The following is a 22,271-nucleotide window of genomic DNA, read 5'->3' as shown; positions in this document are numbered from 1 at the left end:
ATCTACAACTAACCCGTGAAACAGAATATGGGATTTTCATATCATCGACCACATCCACGGCGCCTTCTATTACATCATAAAAGGATATTATTTTAGGTTTTATGGGGAAAAATAAAATTAATTTTTATACACAGTTGGTGACGCCGGTGGTCGCTTGATGAGAGAATCTTTCACATGGAGCGCACTGACTCAACAATATGGTGGATACACAGTAAACGGAATCACTAGAGCGGACGAGTCTATTAGATTGTCGACGGAGGATAGTTAGGAGACTAGAAGGAACTACAGCGCGTATAATTTCACAGAAAAAAATTTGGCGGGATTCTGAATTTTCGTTGTTTTTATTATTGGCTCCATTTTTTTGTACAGTTTGCTGAAGTTATAAACACACGTTCGCTTTCTGTTGATGAAGGTCAGAACGTCTGATGCTTTTTAGTACAGTGAGTAATTTTTTAAATGTCCGGTCAGCTGATTTGAATTGTCGTAAAACGTACAACGCGATCTCTTTTTTAATGACCGCTTATAATTCTTCATAACCATAAATTTAATTCAAAATAAATATTTACCTTATAATTCTAAACGCTTCAAAATGAATCAGATTGGTTAAATAAACAATAGAATGTTTATGCTGACCGATATGATACATTCTGATTTAACGCCAAAATTGGAAGGTTTAAAACATATAATTGAAAAAGAAATATTTTTTAAAGTTTTTTAAATATTTAAAGTGGAATACTTTAAAATTATTATTAAGCAGACAGAGATAATTATTACTTTTCAACGCTTCTCATTTCGTAATGTGGATTCAAAAAGAAGCCACAAAAGCTCAAATAGACACAAATTTAACGAATTTATAAGTGTAAACGTGTGTTTACTGCACGCTAACTTTTAAAACAACTCTGTGAGTGACGTAGTTCACGCCAAGGAGGATCCGCCCACGAATGCGCACCATCCTATCTTTGGTTAAGTCTATCGTGGTTTTAGAACTGTGGTAAATGTTACTATAAATAAGACGAGCGTTTTTTGCTGATTTCCAGAGGATATTTTTAATGCGCACAAAAACATTAGGTATTAATGCTTGTAATATGATACATGCAATTTTTATTAAATCTTGGTAATACATTACGACAAAAGAAAAATAAACAAAAATAAAAAGTATTCTTACCAATTAACCACCAAAATACATTTTAGTAAAAAATAGAAAGGATGAAATGAGTATACCAAAAACAATTTGCTTTATCTGTCTTCTGTCAGTGGAGTGTAAAAACAACAATATAACTCTTCAGAACCGTTACAAACAGAATAAAAGAGACCGTGATGATAGCCATTGCCCTGAAAGAATGAGGCATAGAAGAAAAAGAAGATTGAATTAATTTAAAAAATATTGCAGTCATAAAAAGAATATGTATTTCCGAAATAGCAATATTTCCGAAATTCTCGTTGGTTGTCTCATGGATGATAGCATTTGAAACTGATTGCTGCAAACAATATCCCTCAAACCAACTAAAATGGAATTTGTCCATATTTAGTATCCATCCATTTCCGGCAGGTGTTAAAGAACTGGGGAATTGCAAATAAGCGTTTCACTAAATACTCGTGATATACTATGTTCATAACAGGATGTTGTCTTAATTCAGCTTTGCTCGGAGGCAAAGTAGATGAATCGCTGAGATCGAGAACGCAAACATCCATCGATATACACTCTTTCTCACACTGCAGCTTACCTATAGCGGCTTTCGTTCACATGCACGCGTAATTCTTTTTGTATTGATCACCTAGCAGGTAGAAAATCTCACCAAAACACACCTGTCCTTTTAGAATTTTTATTTTTAATATTAAAACATACCCTGCCAAAATAGTAATTGCAGCCCTGTCTGAAAAGAAAGTATAGAATAAAGAAAGTATAAAATAGCTATATTATCTCACAATAAAACACTGAAAACTTTTGTTTTCTATACTTCCACAAAATTTATTATTTACAACTATGTGACTACAGCTGTTTCGGCAGAGTGCCTTTCTCAAGTGATATAATTTACAATGTGTTTGCCTTTTTAAGTCTCTAACTGAAGAGGTTGAGGAGTGGGGAGCTGTTTGTCTGGAGTTGGTCATTCAGAATTATATCTGTATTTGTCAGTTTATTAATTTCCATAGATTCTAAAAAAGATAGCTTAAGGCCTTTATTTTGGATATGCAGAATTTGAAACTATTCATTGAAAGAATGATTATGATCTAGAAGGTGAAGTGCGTATGTAGAAGTGTCTGTTTTTCTATTGTTGAAAGCCCTTTTGTGTTCTGCTATCCGTTTGTCAAAAGTTCTGCCAGTTTGACCGATGTACGTTTTCGGACAGTCACCAGTTTGTTAGTTAGTTTGTACACACCACTCTGTAGTTGCTTTCTCTTTCGGCTTTTATTGTTCTTAATATATTTGCTGTTGTTAGTTCTGAAAGCTGGTATTATTCCTTTCTTTTTTATGTATCTGGCTATTTTTGTTGTTATCTTGCCAGTATATGTGAGAGAGCAGAAGGTACTGGGTTCTTTCTGTGGTGGTGGATACACTAATTTCAGGGCTTTCTTATGGAGTTTTTGATTTAAAATTTTGTTAACTGTTTGTTCGTTATAGCCGTTGTTTACTGCTATTTGTTTAATGATGTTTAGTTCTATCTCGAAGTTATTTTTTGTCATGGGAATTTCTGTCAGTCTATGTATCATGCTATGGTAGGCTGCTAATTTGTGTTGTGTAGGATGGGATGATGAATTGTGTGTAGTTGTGTCAGTATGGGTAGGTTTATGATATACGGAGAACTCATGTTTGTTGTGTGGTCTGGTAATCGTTACATCTAGAAAGTTTATGGAATTATTCTGTTCTGTTTCTATTGTAAACTCAATATTACTATGAAGTGAATTAATGTATGATAGAAATTGGTAAAGTTGTCTGTTAGCTCCTGTAAAGCATACTAGTATATCATCCACGTATCTCCACCAATATAAGAACTGCTTAAATACGGGATGTTTAGAAATTGTTGTTTCAAGTTGGTTCATACATATATCTCATAGCAATGGACTTACAGGATTACCCATAATAAGTCCTGCACTGTTGTTTGTGTATATTTGATTATTGAATTCAAAATAGTCTTGATTTATGCAAATTTCAAGAAGGTGTAAAATTTCAGATGCAATGATCGGATTTGTACTCTTATGGTCTAAAAGATTTTTAACTAAAACAAAAGTTTCTGTAGGAGGAACACTAGGAAAAAGATTTTTTACGTCAAATGAAATTAGTCTGGAGTTGTTGGGCAATTGAAAATGTTGTATTTTATTAACTAGTTCCAGTGTATTTTTTACGGTGAATTTAGCTGAAAATTTAGTGTATTCTGTAATAATATCTGACAGTTTTTTTGAAAGTTTATATGACGGAGCTGTATAAAAAGAAACTACAGGCCTTATTGGGTGGTCAGGTTTGTGTAGTTTAATAAAAGAGTATAATTTAGGTTGTGGGTTCATAATATTAAGGTGTTTCTGTTCTGTTGGATTTAGTATTGATTTTTAATTTTCAATGGCTATTTTAATTTGTTTTCGGTATTTTTCTGTGGGATCTTTGTTTAGTGGTGTACTGTTTTGGTTAGTTAAAAATTCTATTGTTTTGTTGTTATAGTCTCTTTTGTCGATAGCAACAAACTAACTTGTGGTGACTGTCCGAAAACGTACATCGGTCAAACTGGCAGAACTTTTGACAAACGGATAGCAGAACACAAAAGGGCGTTCAACAATAGAAAAACAGACACTTCTACATACGCACTTCACCTTCTAGATCATAATCATTCTTTCAATGAAGAGTTTCAAATTCTGCATATCCAAAATACAGGCCTTAAGCTATCTTCCTTAGAATCTATGGAAATTAATAAACTGAAAAATACAGATATAATTCTGAATGACCAACTCGAGACAAACAGCTCCCCACTCCTCAACCTCTTCAGTTAGAGACTTAAAAAGGCAAACACATTGTAAATTATATCACTTGAGAAAGGCACTCTGCCGAAACAGCTGTAGTCACATAGTTGTAAATAATAAATTTTGTGGAAGTATAGAAAACAAAAGTTTTCAGTGTTTTATTGTGAGATAAAATGAACTTCCATCAAGTAACGGTCAAATCCATCAATTATAGCTATATTACATGTATAGTTGTATATTTTATATTATTGATTAATAGTATGTATAGATTCAGACTCAACCCTCTGAAGTTCAGATGCACCCCTGAAAATAATCCTGGGGGCACCCATGCAAACATCTTGCAGAATTAAAATCCCTCACAAGTCGCCTCAAAGATATTTTTTATAACAATTTTTAACTTAGGAGGGCATTTTTTGGAGAAAATGACCGCTACGCTCCAGCCAGACCGGAATTTTTGTATTATGCTATCATGGAAGAATTATCTGAAAAATTTTCAGATTCACTCAAATACCTGCCCTAAATATCTAACAGCTTTCGTGCTAATATATAAATACCTACTATTAAAAATATTGCAAAATAAAAAATCATGAAAATTTCGACTTTATAATTATCATGCATTCTTTTGTATCATACCTTAGTTTGTTGGTTTTAAACTGCCTTTCTCTCAATATATCTGCCTTCCTATAACAAGAAAAAAATAGATTATGTTATATCACTTCATAAATAAATACAAATAAATTAGTCGAGGAAATAAAACTGAAAAAATGGCAAAACCTCGCAATTTTTTCGTCCAGCATTGATTTGTACAAAAATTTGGGATAAGGCTCATTTAACCCTCTAGTTGATTTTCTATATTGAGTCGTTGTACGCTTTTGGTTTATTAAGGGTGAAAACTATCTCTAATTGTAAAAAATTATAAAATAAAATTTTAAACTTTAATATGGTCAACATTTGGTTCGTATTAGTTACATAATGATTGTTTTGTTTATAAAAAATTGACTTATCCTAAAAGAATAATTTCGGTTGCATCGATTTACATAAAAATTTAAGATTAGGATCATCCTACCCTGTACTTCATAGTCTATATCTATATCATGCTCGAGGTCGTTGATTATTTTTAGGGGTGTAAACTACCCCTTATTGTCAAAAATTATATACAAACATTGTAAACTTTAATAAGGGTAAAATTTGGATTTGATTGGTTAAATAATGATTGTTTTATGCTAAAGAATATAATATCATATTTCAACCCTTAAAAACCACCCTTAATAACATTGCAATTTTTATACGCAGATAATGTAATAGATCTATACAGAAAAAAAGTAGAATTAAAGAATTACAAATACATTTATTTACACAAAAATATTTACAAATATTTATGTAAAAATACAAATATAAATAGTTCTTTAGTCATCTTCCAGTATACGAACTAGTTCTATGGTGTTGATATATTATGTACATTGAAAATAAGCGGACTATTCGAATTTTTCGAAAAAAAATCGTTTTATAAACATAGCTCCTTTATTTTTGACGATAAAAAGTTTTTTCAAATACGATTTTGTAGGATTTTTATAGAGCTATAAGACTATGTAAATTAAATTCCGTAAGATCCCTTAGTTTTTAATTGGCGTGGGTTTAAAGGGCTCGATAAGGGGTTGTTTGCTCGTAATTAGAGGTTTTAAACAGCTATATCTCGCTAACTATTTAACGTAATGAAAATCTAAGTACAAGAGAAATTTAGATATAAAAATTGCTACAACTTAGCAATCTATAATTTTTTTCGTATCTCTAGTATTCTCGGAGATATTTTGAAGAAAATGGTGAAAAATACGAAATTGCAAAAAATCAATTTTTCTTAAAACTCAAATTTTTCTAGAATTAGGCCTTTTAAATAGGTCAAACTTCTTGGGTGTATTTATAATACGAATATAAAAGGAACTACAGAAAGGTGAAGACCAACTTTTAATTAGGAGGGTAGTTAGGGGGTTGTTTTCACTGATTTTTTCATAAAGAAAAGCAGGTACCAACATTTTTTTGACTGAAAGTTCTCAATTTTTATGCTAGGAACTTTTTGTTTTCTTTTTTTGAAAGGTCTAATTATATCCTTGAAAAAAGATTATTTGAGTTTTCCTCTAAAAATGCAAAGTTTTCCCGTTATTTGGCTTTGAATATTTCAAATTATGCATTTGACGAAAAAAGTTAACCTTTAACATGCCGTTTCTCGGTTTTTATTGGTCATAAAAATATCATAGAAAAAGAATTTCGTTTGTGTTACTAAAATACACAATTTAGATAGCAACAGTTTTTTATTAAATGCATATTTTTGGAATTATTATCAAAAAAGTCTCTAAAAAAGTGGATTTTTTCGTCGAAAAACTGTTACTTTTAACCGCGAGTAACTCAAAAAATATTAGTTTTACGAAAAAAATGTAAAATACACTTTTTTCCTAAAATTACGTTTTACGTCGATTTACATGGTTAAAATTTAATAAAAAATTCACACCTCTGAGATGGGGTGGCAACTACCCCCAAGGGTTTAGCGTATAGCGGCATGATATAGAAAGTTATCCTTGGACTATTCCCTACCTTCTGTGAAAATTTCAAGTAAATCCATGCTGGACGAAAAAATTGCGAGCCCAAATGCTTCATTTCCTAGACCAGGGGTGGCGAACGTGCGGTCTTAAGGCCACATGTTGCCTTTTCTTGCCCAAGTTGTGGCCTTTTCATAAATTAAAAATTATAAAAATTTTACGATACTAAACGATAAAAAAAGTTTACGTTACTAAAAATGCCATTAGTAATCATTTATTCAAACAAAAAAATTGTTTCAAAGACCGTTCAATTATTGGAAGGTACGCCACTGACTAAGAAGGAAATGTCACAGTCTATCTGCTATCACCTCGATTCCTTCCCCGCGCCGATCCTAGACTAAATAGATTTTAAAATCAGATTATAATATTCTAGTTATAAAAATACGAATTTCAAGTGCAAAGATCCCAAAGTCTCGTCGAAATAAACTTCTTCTAGTTCCATGACCGTTATCGATAGTTGGATATCATGTTGGCTACCATATTCGTTATCGTGACTTTATTGACAGCAACTCCGAATAACGATGTATTCGATTTTCCGTACCATTGCCTTAGATTTTTCAACCATGATGTTCATTTTCTACCAGGACCACGTTTATCTGGATCTCTCCCTGAATGATCAAAAATGTAAAAGACCATATTTTCAGGGTGTCTCATAATGTGACCGCAGTACTCCAGCTTGCGTCTTCTTATTATATTGACCTGTTGTGTTGTTTGGTTCAGCCGTTTATGACCTCTTCGTTTCTAACTCTGTCGACCCAGCTTATTTTTAGTAGTCGTCTGGATACCCACATCTCAAAGGCTGTCAAGCGTTTATTCATAGCCTCAGTTAGAGTCCACGCTTCTACACCATACAATAGGACAGGAAAAATATAGCAATATATCATTCGAACTCGAAGGTCAATACTAAGATCGAGACTGCAAATTACGTTTCTCATTTTTTACAAAAGCAGTTCGGGCTTGTTCTATGCGACTTTTAATTTCTGCAGTTGGATCCCAGCTCTCATTGATATTACTGCCGATGTACACAAGTTTTACTACTCTGTCCAGTGTGGCATCTCCGACTTTTATACCGTCATCCTGTATATAATTTTGTTTTTTGATTATCATATGTTTAGTTTTCCTAACGTTGAATTTTAATCCGTACTGATCACAGGTCTGTTTAATTTTGATAATTAAAATTTGAAGGTTTTCTCCGCAACTAGCAAGCACTAAGGTATCGTCGGCATATCTAATATTATTCACGGTTACTCCATTCACAATAATACCTTCGGTTGTCTTCATTAAGGCTTCTTTAAAAATTTCCTTTGAATAAAATTTAAAAAAGTAAAGGCGACAATATACTTACGGCCTTGTCTCATTCCTTTTTTTATAGAATAGAATAGAATAGAATAGAATAGAATAGAATAGAATAGAATAGAATAGAATAGAAAAGAATAGAATAGAAATATGCTTTATTGTCACTGAAAATTTTTACAATTTTATGGACAAAGCTTACATACAGTCAAAAGAAAAATAATATCAACAACAAATAACAAATAACAACTACAATTTACTAAAATTAGATCAATCGTCAATATACAGTAAATATGATATAAAACCAAAGACAAAATCAATTAATTGCAAAATTTATATAAATTGCAAATTGAACATACTTACAACAAATAAAATACAACATTAGGAATTGACAGTTTTCTGTCTACTGCGTATGAAACCCAATTTTCTTAGTTATTCATTAAGAAATTCTTCTATTGAATAATATGGTTTTTTAGATAGATAGGCTTTGGTCATTTTACGGAACTTTGGGAAATATGTTGCAGATTTAAGTTGTGAAGGGAGATGGTTGTATAGGGAGAAAAGCTCTTCTAGCTACCCCTAAAACCAGGTGGCTTAACCACATGAAGTAATACAAAGGATGTCCCATTACCCAGGGCATCCAAAGTAACATTAAGATCAACGCCTCCCCATTCGGTATGTCCTTCGATGGGGAGGGGTGGAGGTATAGCTTGGGGGTCAGATAGGTACCACTCCATTACGGGGTGTGACCGGTTTGATCTTCGGACATGTGGGTTCCACTTTTCCATTGGAACACACATGTTCCCCGGGGCTGGGGTTGATACGAGCATGTGTGTGTGTGTGTGTGGGAGATGGTTGTAAAGTTTTTTTGCGGAATATAATATAGATTTCTTTACTAACTCAGTGGATGGGATCGGTAAATAAATATCAAAGATTGAATTTCTGGTGGAGTAAATATGATTGGGCCTTGCTGGAAAGACATGAAGGTGTTTACGAATTAAACAAACCGTTTCTAGAATATATAAAGATGAAAGTGTTAGAATTTCGTGATTTCTGAAGTAACTTCTGCAATGTGTAGATCTTCTGAGGCCAAACAGAAATCTTATTGCTCTTTTTTGCAATTTAAAAATAACATCAAATTGAGCAGCTGTACTAGAACCCCAAAAAGAAAGACCATATCGAAGATGAGACTCGAACAACGAAAAATATGTTATTTTAGAAGATGCTAAATTGAGTTCCCTTGAGATAGATCTTATTGCATAGCAAGCTGAGGCGAGTTTCTTACTTAACAAATCGATATGAAGGGAACATTTGAGGTTGCTGTCTAAAAAAATACCAAGAAATTTTACAGAATCAACGGTACTGATCTGGCTGTTATTAAGAATCAAAGGTTGAAGAGCTCCTTTATAGGATAATGCTACTCTTTTGTCTATATTAAAGGAGAGTAAATTAGAGTCAGATCAGGTCTTTATCGTCAGTAGATCCGAAGTTATAGTTTCATGAAGAGATGCAATAGTTGAGTTGCTCCAAGTGATACTGGTATCATCAGCAAAAAGAAAAATTTTTCCATCGATTTTTAAATTAGTGATGTCATTTATAAAGATAAGGAACAGAAGAGGACCCAATACTGAACCTTCCGGTACTCCATATATTTATTTCATCAGACAGTTCTTGTTGAACATTTATTCTTGCCACTTGATGTCAGTATACATTTGTAATTATTCGTAAATCTTTATCGTCCAATCTAGCTGTTTCAAATATTTTTAGCATTTTGTTGTCGGACCTTGTCAAAAGCCTTTTCAAAATCGATTGCACAGATATACACATTTTGATTTATAATTTTGCATCTCTGTATTAGTACTTGGCTAGTAAAAAAGGTTTCTCTTGTACCCAAGCCACTCCTAAACCCAAATTGAGTAGTGCTAAAATGCTGTCCTCTAACAGAGTGTAAATTCTGCTGTGTGTGAGTCGCAGGAAGATCTTCAAAACGTGACTCATCAGACTTATTGTCCGATAATCACTGGATGTCTTTGGACGATGTCTCTGTGGTATTGTGACAAATGTAGACTTCAATGAATCAGTTGGTAATATCCCAGTGTCATAAACTCTGTTAAAGAGATCACAGAGTGCTTTAATTCCATTTTCTCCCAAAAATTTTAGTATGTATTTCAGCACTCACTTCATCGGGGCTAAGTGCTTTTCCATTTTCTTTTATTTTTAAAACAAACTGTTTCTACTTAATAAATAATAATGGCCAAACGCTAACTTGTGAAAAGGCGAAATCTTGATATTGTAACATGATGCAAGCAAAAAGATAACTTATTTCACAAACATATATTTATTTTTTAATAGGTAAAAAATATAAGAAAAGGGGTACTTCATAGAAATCCAGGGTGACTCTCACAATATGTGCCCTTTTATTATCCCGTTAAACATTTGGATGTTGGATGGATGAAAAATTGGAGCATCTGAAGGTAGGCTATGAGATGGTTCGAGAAGATGGTGGTATGAGAAGGTAGGCTATGAAATTTCCAATGAAAAATCATCAATAAAATTGTTTTGATTGAAAAACTAATATAGTTATCATTGGAACCACAACGACAAATTGAAGTAAAATTAACTTAACTGCATTCAAAGTATGCCAAGACAGGTACATGAGGTAATCAAATCTAAAGGGGGCTCAACAAAATATTAAAACAATATTAATATGTAATATTTTCAAATATTTTATTGCTCTTTATTATTAAATATATTATAGTTAATGCATAACATTTACATTACATAACAAAATTAAATTTAAAAATAATTTATAGTGAAATATTTGATTTTTTAAAAATTCATAGGTGATACTAATAATTTGACCAGTACTGTTTATTTCATGTTGTACCGATGAAGTTAATTAATTGTTGTGTCTAAAGTAATCTCATACATATAACCTATTTGGAACAAGAATTATATGGTAAATATACGAGGGTCATTTTTTTTTCAACTTCCGTTTGTCCATAAAAAATTCCCGTGAAGCGTTTCGCCATTGCGGTGCACAGTGGGTGACAGCGCATCTCCCCCGCTACACTCTACAATAATCCCGACTTCCAGGCATCAGTCTGTACTGTGCTACACACGAAACAATATGGCCGCGACAATTAGTTCTCCCGCCAAGTGTGAATTACGCGCTGTCATTCGCTTTTTGCAGGCAGAAGGCAATAGTGCAGCTGCAATTCATCGAAGGATGTGTCAAGTGTGTGTGTCAAATGAAACTTGTAGAAATTCCATTGCCAACGATGTTAAAGTGAAGCGACGGTTGTTTCTCACCGCTTCATCAACACGTTGAACAAGCTCATCTGTAACGACAGAATTGCAACCTTGACCCCCTTCGTCGTGCACATCATTTCGTCCTTCTTTGAATTTTCGGCACCATTCACGCACAACTCCATCACTCATAAACCCTTCTCCGTACACTTGGCATATCCTTCGATGAATTGCAGCTGCACTATTGCCTTCTGCCTGCAAAAAGCGAATGACAGCTCGTAATTCACACTTGGCGGGAGAACTAATTGTCGCGGCCATGTTGTTTCATGTGTAGCACAGTACAGACTGATGCCTGGAAGTCGGGATTAATGTAGAGTGTAGCTGGAGAGATGCGCTATCGCCCACTGCGCACCACAAGGGCGAAACGCTTCACGGGAATTTTTATGGACAAACGGAGGTTGAAAAAAAAACGACCCTCGTATATCGAAAATTATTACTCTTTGGTCAAATAACCAAAAGTTATTTATATACTGTACATTTTACGATTATGTCTTGCGTTAATTTTGTTACACAATATACATATTTTACACAAGTAAAATACACCGCCTCAAATATAATAATACAGTAAATATTAAAAATTTTGCATTCTATTGTAAACTACCAAAAAATGCTTAAATTATTCCAAAGAACTCAAAACCGTCAAAGTTTTTCATCACAAAACGAGAGACTCTCCCACATTTGCAAGAAATTTAAATCAAGGCGATGTAAGTGCTATCAAAAGTATTAAAATTATGTAGAGTAGGATGAATAATATTACGGATAAGAAAATTCAAATTTTGGTCTTTACTTTGGTTTTATTGTAATTATTTGGGGGAGCCTTTTTATGGGCATTTTGGAGGATCCAACTAACTTGTACCCACGCTGTTATCTTAAAGCTAAAGATTTTGTCAATTATTCCTTTCGCTTTAAATTCTTATTATTAACAGTACCTATGTGGGATATGGAACAGTATACAGTCCGTCTAATTTACTTACCGTTGCACGTCATTATCTACGTTAGAGATCAAGTTGACATTGTTGTCCAATTACAAAAAATTCTTGAATTAATTTTAAATCAAATACATCACATAATTTTTGCAGAAGTGGATTATACAGTAAAACGAATTAATATTCAATGTAAATAAATAAAAACTTTAGAAATAGAAAACAAGGATTAAGTTATAATCTTACGTTAAAGTACATAATAAAAACAGTAAATATAATGAAACAAATACCTATAGTAAAGAATATAAACAAATATGAAGTGTCATCACCGCAACTGTCAAATAAATGCTACCAATTTATGCCAAAATATCACCTTCGTTCGATTATAGTTACAGTGTATTCCGAACAAATGTGCTTCATAAAAACGCTTTATAATCCATTTATACAAATTAAATGAAACATATTATTGTGTATTTATTTAAGTTAACATTAATAGAAATCTTTAAATATTATTTCTACGCGTATATAATAAAGTATGTCTAGTGGCTATAATCCCAGTGTACTCGCCAAAGTGATTCTAATAAAGGGCACACCTACCGCCTAAATATTTCGTGTTGGTATTATGTGACGTCACGGGCTATGACGCGGATGACGTGCAACGGTAAGTAAATTAGATGGAGTATATATGTTTGTATGGGATTAGCCACAGTTGATTGTAATGTCAATTAAATTTTTACCTAAAAAGACTTTTATATAGGCAGTGCTGCCTGTTTTTCTTCAACGGTGCCTTTCATTCTGTCCCTAAATTGTCATTCCATTTTTTCTCAGGCATCCTATACTTCTTTTGTCTAACGGTGACTTGTCCCTGACTATTCTTACTATTCTTGATTCAGACATCCTGCTTATGTGTTGATTCCACTCTTCTTTTCTGTTCTTTACCCAGGTATTTATGTTGTCTACCTCACATATGCGTCTGTTTTCCTCACTTCTTACTCTGCCTTGTTGTAGTCATTTTCCAGCAATCCTTTTAAAGATCTTCATTTAGTTAGTCTCCAGATGTCTTTGTGTTATGCTTGTATCTGGTTTTGTTTCGGCTGTGTAAGTCATAACTGGCCTAATAACTGACTTACATAATATTCGGTCATTTGTTTGAACTCTTAACGTGTTTGTTTTTCCTAATTGTGTCGTTTAGGCAACCGATCGTTCTACTGGTTTCAATTATTTGGTCTTTTACCTCTTCTTCGATATTGTTGTCGGCTGATAGATTAATTCGAGGTATTTGAAAGTCATTACTTGTTGTATAATTTGATTGTCTAACTCCAATTTGCATCTTATTGGTTTTTTGTGCAGTAATCTTTGTAGGTCACCACGGTGTCATCAGCGTAACAGAGTATTTTTATTTCTCGATCACCCATTTTGTATCCTCTTTTTTTCTTCACTTATTTTAGTATTGCATCCAACATTATGTTAAACAGTAGAGGGCTTAGTGAATCTCCTAATTCCTGTGTTTGTTTCTATGGCTTCTGTTATTATTCCGTTGACTTTATGATATCCATTGGAAAATTTTTGTCATGGTTTATCACATTTTTTTATTGTATTCTATCAAACGCTCTCTCTAGGTCTATGAAACAGAAAAAGCCTGGCTTGTTATATTCTAATGTTGACTTCTTCGCTAATGGCCTTATCACAAAAACTGTATAGTTACATGATCTTCAATTAAATTGACGCATATTTTGACATACATACCATAAAAAATTTTTAAGTCCTTGTTGTTTATCCGATATATTTATGCACCCTATTATTTTCTTCATTAGTGTTTTTGTTGTGAGTTTTAGTATAGTGCTCAGTCAATTTATCCCTCTATAGTTACTGGGGTCTTCCCTGCCTATCATATCAAAAAATATTAATGAATAAAAGAAAATTGTGTTGGAGAAATCCTCCTCTATCTTTTCTCGTTCGTAAGATGTTGAAAAAATATCTAACTAAAAATTGAGTTGAGGTTTCGTTTTATCAAAAGTTAAAAAATTAATAAATTGACATACTTGCCCATGGTGTTGTTGGCAACAGCCATACTTTGGCTGAAAATATAATTATGAAGGTCAATGTTATGTGTCCTATGATACATAAAATTCTGATAATTCTGTGCGTTCTTAGGATTATGTCTTTGGAAGTGTTCTTCAATTATTTTGTGGCGAGTTTTTAATATATAGAGAGGCTCAAAATTATGTAATAATTTTTTTTCGAGAATTGGCCACTTTTGAGATAAATACCGAGACAGGTCGATTTTTATTTTTAAATTATGATTTTTTTGACATATATACCATAATAGTGATATCAACCATTTGAGCGTGATGACGTAATCGATATTCAATTGTCTATTCAGTGATATAAAAATTAACATCATTATTGATACAGGGTGGCAAAAAAATAATTTTTGATTTAAATTAATTGACGCAAAAAGAAGAATCGATGTAACTTTTTTATTTCAAAGTACATTCTACTGTTGTCACAAAACAGAAAATAATGTAAAATAAAAATTAAAAATAAAACAGAAACTATGAAAAAAAATTTTATTTAATAAATAAACATTGCTTTCCGCTTAAATTCAATCTCAAACAGCAACCCACTTACCTCTTTACATATTGAACATTTAGTTTAAGAGATAAGCAATGTTTATTTGTGAAATAAACATTTCTTTCTATTTTCTGACAGCAGTATTTGGACTTAAATAAATTACATACATTTTTCTTTTTGCGTCAATTAATTTGATTATTTTTTAGGCCACCTTGTGTAAATATTGATGTTATTGTTTATATTAATAAATAGAGAATTGAATAACTTTTCAAATGAGATACTCTCGCAGGCTTTTGATAAAGTCTGGCACACTGGTCTGCTATACAAAATAAGAAAAGTCCTTCCTCTCAACTACTTTCTAATCCTCAAGTCATATCTCTCCGACCGCCATTTCCTTGTAAAAGTTAAAGATCAGTGCACTAACTTATATCCAATCAAAGCTGGAGTACTTCAGGGTAGTGTCCTTGGACCAGTTCTCTACCTACTCTACACAGCAGATCTTCCTACAAGCCAAAATATCATCACAGCCACATATCCAGATGACACAGCGATCATTGCAGCTCACTCAAACCCGTACATCGCTTCGCAACTGCTCCAGACAAATCTCGACAGAATAAATATCTGGTTACAAACATGGCGAATTAAAGTAAACGAAAGCAAGTCAGTACATATAACGTTCACTAATCGAAAAGATACGTGCCCAACCGTCTCATTAAATAATCAAGTACTACAACAAAAGGATGATGTAAAATACCTAGGTATGCACTTGGACCGCAGATTAACGTGGAAGAAACACATATTCACTAAAAGAAAACAGTTGGGTCTAAAACTCAATAAAATGTACTGGCTGATAGGAAAAAGGTCACAACTGAGTTTGTACAATAAACTTTTAGTATACAAGGCAGTGATTAAGCCAATATGGAGCTATCGACATCCTGGAGAGATTCCAATCGAAAACCTTGCGCATTATCACAAATGCACCGTGGTACATGCCCAATGAACATATCAATCGTGATCTCCAAATGAAGACAGTCAAAGAAGAAATTGCCAGTTACGCCCAAAAATACGACATCCGACTACAAAACCACCCCAACAGGCTAGCGAAGAACCTCATGACACCCCAGGCAAACAGAAGGCTAAAGCGCCACACTCCAAGCGATCTACGAACAAGATTTTAAATTTTCAAAAATATTTTATTTATTAGAGTTTTATTTATAGGGTTTTATTTATTAGTCACAAATAATTTTGTTAAGTACTAAAATTATGATTTCATAGGTTATTGTCACTGGACAGTCTTCTGCAAGTCTCTTTTAATTGTTAAACAATTTACTTATTGTAATCATTATTACAGATTGTAAATAAATGGGATGTTAAAAAAAAATGAGATACAACACGACCCCTATTCCCATTTTAAAAAATCATCCATTACGTCATCACGCCCAAATGGATGAGGTCACTATTATGGCATATAATATGTCAAAAAATCATAATTCAAAAATGAAAATCGACCTGTTTCGGGATTATTTTTAAAGTGGCCTATTCTCGCAAAAATGAATATAATATATATTCCATAATTTTGAACCTCTGTATCATCATTATCATACAACCTCTTCTGTCCACTGCTGGACATAGGTCTCTCCCATTATTCGCCACTCTTCACGGTTCTGTGCTTCTTTTTGCCATTTCTTGGATATTCGGTTAATGTCGTCCATCCAGCGTGTTGGTGGTCGTCCTCTGCTGCGTTTGTCTTCTCTTGGGCGCCAGTCAATTAGTTTTCTGGTCCATCTTGAGTCTTTCAGTCGCGCTATGTGACCTGCCCAATTCCATTTCAGCTTGGCTATACGTTCAACGACATCAGTGATACCTGTTCTTTTTCTTAAGTCTTGGTTCCTTATTTTGTCTTTTTTTGTCACGCCGAGAATCGATCTTTCCATGCGCCTTTGTGCCACTCGCATTTTTAGTGCTGTTGTTTTTGTGAGCGTGAGAGTTTCTGCTCCGTATATCATAATAGGAAGAACGCATTGGTCGAATGTCTTCCGAAACGGAAGAACCTCTGTATAAATATAGTAAATGTGTATTGTGTGTTGCATATGTATTGTGTATGATTGAGACCTGTGTTTCACATTTTTTTGATCGCTATTGTTGGTATATTCCTTATGTTCATTTCTTCTTTGAGAATTGGCAACCAAACCCTTCTGATGATGAGTTTGCTACACATTTTTCTTCAATTAGTATGATGAGAACTGATTTTTTCATTTTTCTCTTTTTCATGTCTGTTTCCATAATGATTATATTATTGATGCACTTTTCCACTGTGGTCTGTGTTCATTGTCCCAGGCATATTTGCATATCTGTGATTTATCGAAATCCCTGTTTTTGAAGCAGGTTTCATGGTCTTTTACGCCAGGGAAATAAAGCAAAAATATACCATGTTCGGGACACTTGAGCAGCCAGGTTGCAAATCGGTTTTTTTGGGTGCTATATACCTAATACATTATAAATACAAAAGTGCTTGTCACAGTTCGGACGAGAATTTTAGTTATTAACAAATCTGTGGTTCAAAGGAAAAGGGGCATAAGTCACCTAGTTAGTCATTTTTAGGATTTGCCAATATTAGCAAAAGAGTAAATAGAAGCTATGCGCGAACTAAATATTTCAAAATAACAATATATATAAAGCCTTTCTAACCAGAGTAAGGATGATTTATTAATTAATCTTCTTTTGTGATATTTGTGTAATATTGTACTTTTTGAATTATTATTATTTTTTATTAGTTTTGTGACATATGTCTCTTTTCCAAATTATAAAACAGGTAACACATTATTGTTATCCATACTTAAGCCCCTTTGTATTGTCAGTGGGTAAATAAAAGAGAGGTTTTTGTAATTATTTATTTGGAAATTTTGTTTAGGATATTATTGAAACATATCGTCCGAATCACAAACGTAATCTGCATCACTGATATTGTTGCCGTCTGGTTAATTTTCATAAAATGCACGGCATTCTGAATCTATTAAATTCAAAATACTTAGTAAATCTTTCTTTTTCTCTCTGCTTATGCTGAAGAGCTCAAGGGTCCGGTGTTGCACCTTTCGGGTTGCAATGGACCCTTCGATTTTTCCCTTTGGCAAAATGAAATGTACTTAAATGGTTCTTCTTGTTTTAAGGATGTTTTGTACTTAACAATGCCTTCATCAGTGCCATATGAAATCAATCTAATATCGTGCCACACAAATTTGCTTCCATTTATATCAAAATGTCTTAGTTGAAGTGGCCCTTTTAAAAATTTGGAAAAGTTCAAAAAGTCACATGTGGTTGTGGTTTTTCCATGAACACAATTATTGGATTTTGAGACGTGAATTTGGGATTCATTTTTATACTTAAATATTATACAAAGGTATATAAAATTTTGCTGACTTCTAAGGAACTATCAAAAATAATAGTCTACTATTTAAAAATGAACAATGTGTCCTTCTTCCAAAATAAATTAATATGTAATAAAATACTTTTGGCACTAAAATACTGACAACCGCAAAAGTCGCAAAGTAGACTATGAAAACCCTTTACGTAAGCTATCTGTTACATACAAAGAAATTTATTTTAAACTCATTTCTGTAATCAATCGCCGAAAAGATAAGGAACAAAAATATAATACTCAGGTTAAGCAATACAATACCAGTCGTCTGCTTAATCACAAAATAGATTAGGTATGTTACAGCTATCCATTACAAAGAAATTTAAACTCATTTCTTTAGTCAATCGCCGAACAGATAATTAAATCCACACAAATAATACACTATTATAATGTAGTGTTTGAAAGATAAAATTAATGAAAATGTCAAAATCTCAAAAAAGTGCACTTCGTGATAATTACCTCTAATAGGACGATATCAAGAAGATGGTTACAGGGTTTTAGAAAAAATATTAACAATAGAGGAAATAAGAACACATACTTAAGCATCTATAAAAAGTGTGTAGATATGTGTAGATGAAGTGTGGCAAAGAAGGAACATTTAAAATAGTTAAAATATGTATGTGCACCCAGTTACCATCTTCAATACTTTTAGATTTATTAACAGTTGGTATTTGTTCTCCTACAAGAAAGTTACTGCTTGAAGAAGTGCCTGAAAAGAAGTAAACCAAATTTCCTATACAAAGCATAATACAACTTTTATTATTTCATTTAAGGGAAATAAAGGCGCACAAAGTCGCCTGTCAAAATTTTCAATGTGTTTTAAATATATTCATTTTTTTGCATCCTGAGAAAACTAATAAGTATTTTTGAAACATTTAAACGCAGAACGAAAGACTACGTTATTGCCTAGGGCCAAATATGGCAAAAGTTATGTTGTATTAACCTGCTTATTGTGATGCATTTTCCAACAACAAAATGTAATATCTGTCTGCTTCTATTAGACTGAGACATTTTCAACGATATTATTTATTAAATTTTCACTTAAATAGCTGTATTATTTACAGAAAGGTATAAAATAAACACATAAAAACACTTTAAACAACGTTAACCGTAAGAAGCGCCTGTGAGTTCTGAGCCGTTCCGTAGCGCATTCCAGAACTAAGTCGACAAGATGCCTTATTCCAAAACTAAAACCCTGCGCTGCGTGCCATTTAATAGGCGTAATTTAGGTCGAGTCCCTGTTCTTTATTGGTGTAGACAAAATATTGACTCATGCCTAATTTTTGAATGGCCCTAATGAATAAATGCATTACATTTTTCAGACATGTGGCCTTTTACCAAATAGAACATTTAAAATAATTTTCGTTAAACCGTTTTGACGATTTCAAGAAAAAATGTGACTCATGCCCCTTTTCCTTGGAACCACAGAATAAGCGTCAAAAATGGTAGTTTTTTCGTTTAAATCGCTACAGGAACATATAGGGTAATTTGATATCTTATTTATATTCTCCTTTTCGTAGATGGGCAGGGTTTAAAATGGCAGTTTTTGAATTTTGGTCCGATCATTTGTTGCTTTGAAAATTGCAAAATAAGACTAAAAAAATAAAAAATTTGCTGTAACTTTTGCGAAAATTACCTTAAGACTTTAATATTGCATAAACAGTTGACTCAAACAGTCCCTATAATGCACAAAAAAATTTTAAGACGATTCGTCAATTGGTTTCACCCGGCACCTGCCACGTGGGGTGCTACTAGCACCCCATAACACATTTTTATCAAATATTTGGTATTTCAAGTTTGGTAACCGAGCTTTCTATAATATTATATAATATAGATGTGTTAGTGTTTGAAGTGGTTATTTAGCGTCATTCTGAACTTATAGCTCTAAAGTCGAATTGGGGTGTTATCATCTGGCACTTCAAATTTTAAATCTTTTTTGTATGTTTGATAAACAGGTCAAATTGATATTTTTTATTGAAATAACTGATTTAAATTATTAAAATATAGACTCTATACTCACTAAATCTTAATTTTTTTAGATATTTTACTTGACTTCATTTATTATGTCTTTGGTACTTGCTAATTTGCTTATAACACCTTTTTCATTTTATTTTTTAACTTTTATGACATATTAGTGGCTAATAAGTTAATAAAACATGTTTTAGACATGATGGAGATTTTTTATATTCTTGTGTTACTCAACACATTATTTTGTTTTTTAAACAAGTAGATCACAGAAAATTTTTAAGGGGTGCTGTGAGCACCCCACGTGGCAGTTAGCGCCTTGCAAAGCCACGCGGCAGGTGCCGGGTTAAATCTTACGCAATTTGTTTATCCCAAAGAGCTTTTTTTAGCAATGTTATTGTTCAAAAAATAATAATGATATAATAGGAATTCTGTGGAAACCACATGAAAGAAGAATAGTCATATTTTAAAAGTGTTTAAAAAAATCGTTAAAAAGTCATTTTTATCGCTCCGAAAATATTTTACTAAAGTAGAGTCATTTTTGGCTTATAAACAATTTGAATAACTTTGTTAATATATGGTATTTGAAAAAATGATATGTTTGCACGAATTTTCGAAAAAAAAACTTTTTGCTTAGGCTAATTGCGGTCAAAGTTAGCCACTTTTTTTATTTAATTAGCGGTTAATTAAAAAAAAAATAGCAGATGAGAAGAACGAGGCATTTAGGACCATGCAACAACGGAAAACTAGGACAACAATAGATAGATACAAAAACTTAAGGAGAGAAGAAAAACGCATACACCGAAAAAAGAAACGAGACTCGGAAAATGACATATTAGAACGGCTCGAAACCCATATGAGTCACGGAGAAACAAGAAAGTTCTATCATCAAATAAATATTATTAGAAAAGAATTCAAACCGAGAATCAATTATTGTAATGATAAGGAAGGTAAGTTACTTACCAACGAAGAGGATATCCTGTTACAATGGGTAGAGCACTTTCGAGAGTTACTGGAAGGGGAACCTACTAACAATATAGAGCTGGAATACCGAAATGAGGAACTCGTGGAAGCCCCCTCGGTAGAAGAGGTGAAAATATCTATAGAAAACCTAAGAAACCACAAATTCCCAGGCAGCGATGGCATCCCAGAAGAGTTATTTAAGCACGGTGGAGAGCAGCTCAACAAGGTGATGCGAGAAATTGTTTGTAAAATTTGGTCTGAGGAGCAAATGCCTGAAGAATGGAGCTTAGGCTTAATATGCCCGATACAAAAAAAGGGAAACCAACTGGAATGCAATATCTACCGCGGAATAACTCTCCTAAATACAGCATACAAGATATTGTCAAACATTTTGTACGAGAGATTGAAGCCTTATACCGAAACGTTTCTAGGAGAATATCAGGCATGATTCAGGCGTGGACGTTCAACCATTAATCAGATATTTACACTACGACAGATTCTGGAAAAAGCGCAAGAGTTTAACACAGATATGTACCATATCTTTGTCGATTTTAAAGCTGCATATGACAGTGTCTTAAGACCAAGTCTCTACAACGCTATGAATGAGTTAGAAATTCGAAAAAAACTCATATGTATGATAAGAGTGACAATGGCGAAGATGATATTAGCAGTAAAAATTCAAAACGACTCGTCAACCCCATTTAAAATACATAGGGGGTTAAGGCAGGGAGATGCGCTGGCGTGTCAACTTTTTAATGTAGCATTAGAAAAGGTCGTACGAGACGCTAATATAGATATCAGGGGAACAATATTCAATAGATCTGTCCAAATTCTAGCATATGCAGACGACGTGGACATTATATCAAGAACCAGAGCGAGAACTGCGGAAATCCTAACCGAGCTAGTAGCAGCAGCACAACGAATGTGGTTACATATTAATCGAAATAAAACCAAATTCATGGCGACTAACACAAACACAAGAGCTGGAGATGTTGACGCAGATCTAATCATCAATGACCAAAACTTCGAAGCGGTCAAAGAGTTCATATATCTAGGGACATCGATTAACCCCAATAATAACACATCAGGGGAAATAAAAAGACGAATAATAATTGCAAACAGGTGTTATCATAGTCTATGAAAATACTTAGCTAAAAAACGTCTGTCTCAAAAAACTCGTATAAGGCTGTATAGAACATTGATAGTCCCCGTTCTCACATATGGATCAGAGGCATGGACGCTAACTAAAACAGATGAATCCGCTCTATCGATTTTTGAAAGAAAGGTGCT

At 33.2% G+C, this 22,271-nt stretch overlaps 1 protein-coding gene across 2 annotated transcripts in view; it reads right to left on the bottom strand.

The window, feature by feature from the left end:
• LOC126890385 (prolactin-releasing peptide receptor-like) overlaps positions 1–22,271 on the bottom strand; it is a 1,660,146-nt gene that overhangs the window by 1,316,106 nt on the left and 321,769 nt on the right. For both annotated transcript variants that reach the window (XM_050659276.1, XM_050659277.1), the window contains exon 2: positions 4,582–4,629. The gene's annotated coding sequence lies outside the window, so the exon portion shown is untranslated. The remainder of the gene's footprint in view (positions 1–4,581; positions 4,630–22,271) is intronic.

This window comes from Diabrotica virgifera, chromosome 8 (genome assembly GCF_917563875.1).
Source record: "Diabrotica virgifera virgifera chromosome 8, PGI_DIABVI_V3a".
NCBI lineage: Eukaryota > Metazoa > Arthropoda > Insecta > Coleoptera > Chrysomelidae > Diabrotica > Diabrotica virgifera.
Note: the sequence above shows the minus strand (reverse complement) of the source record. Positions and strands in the feature narration are given on the sequence as shown.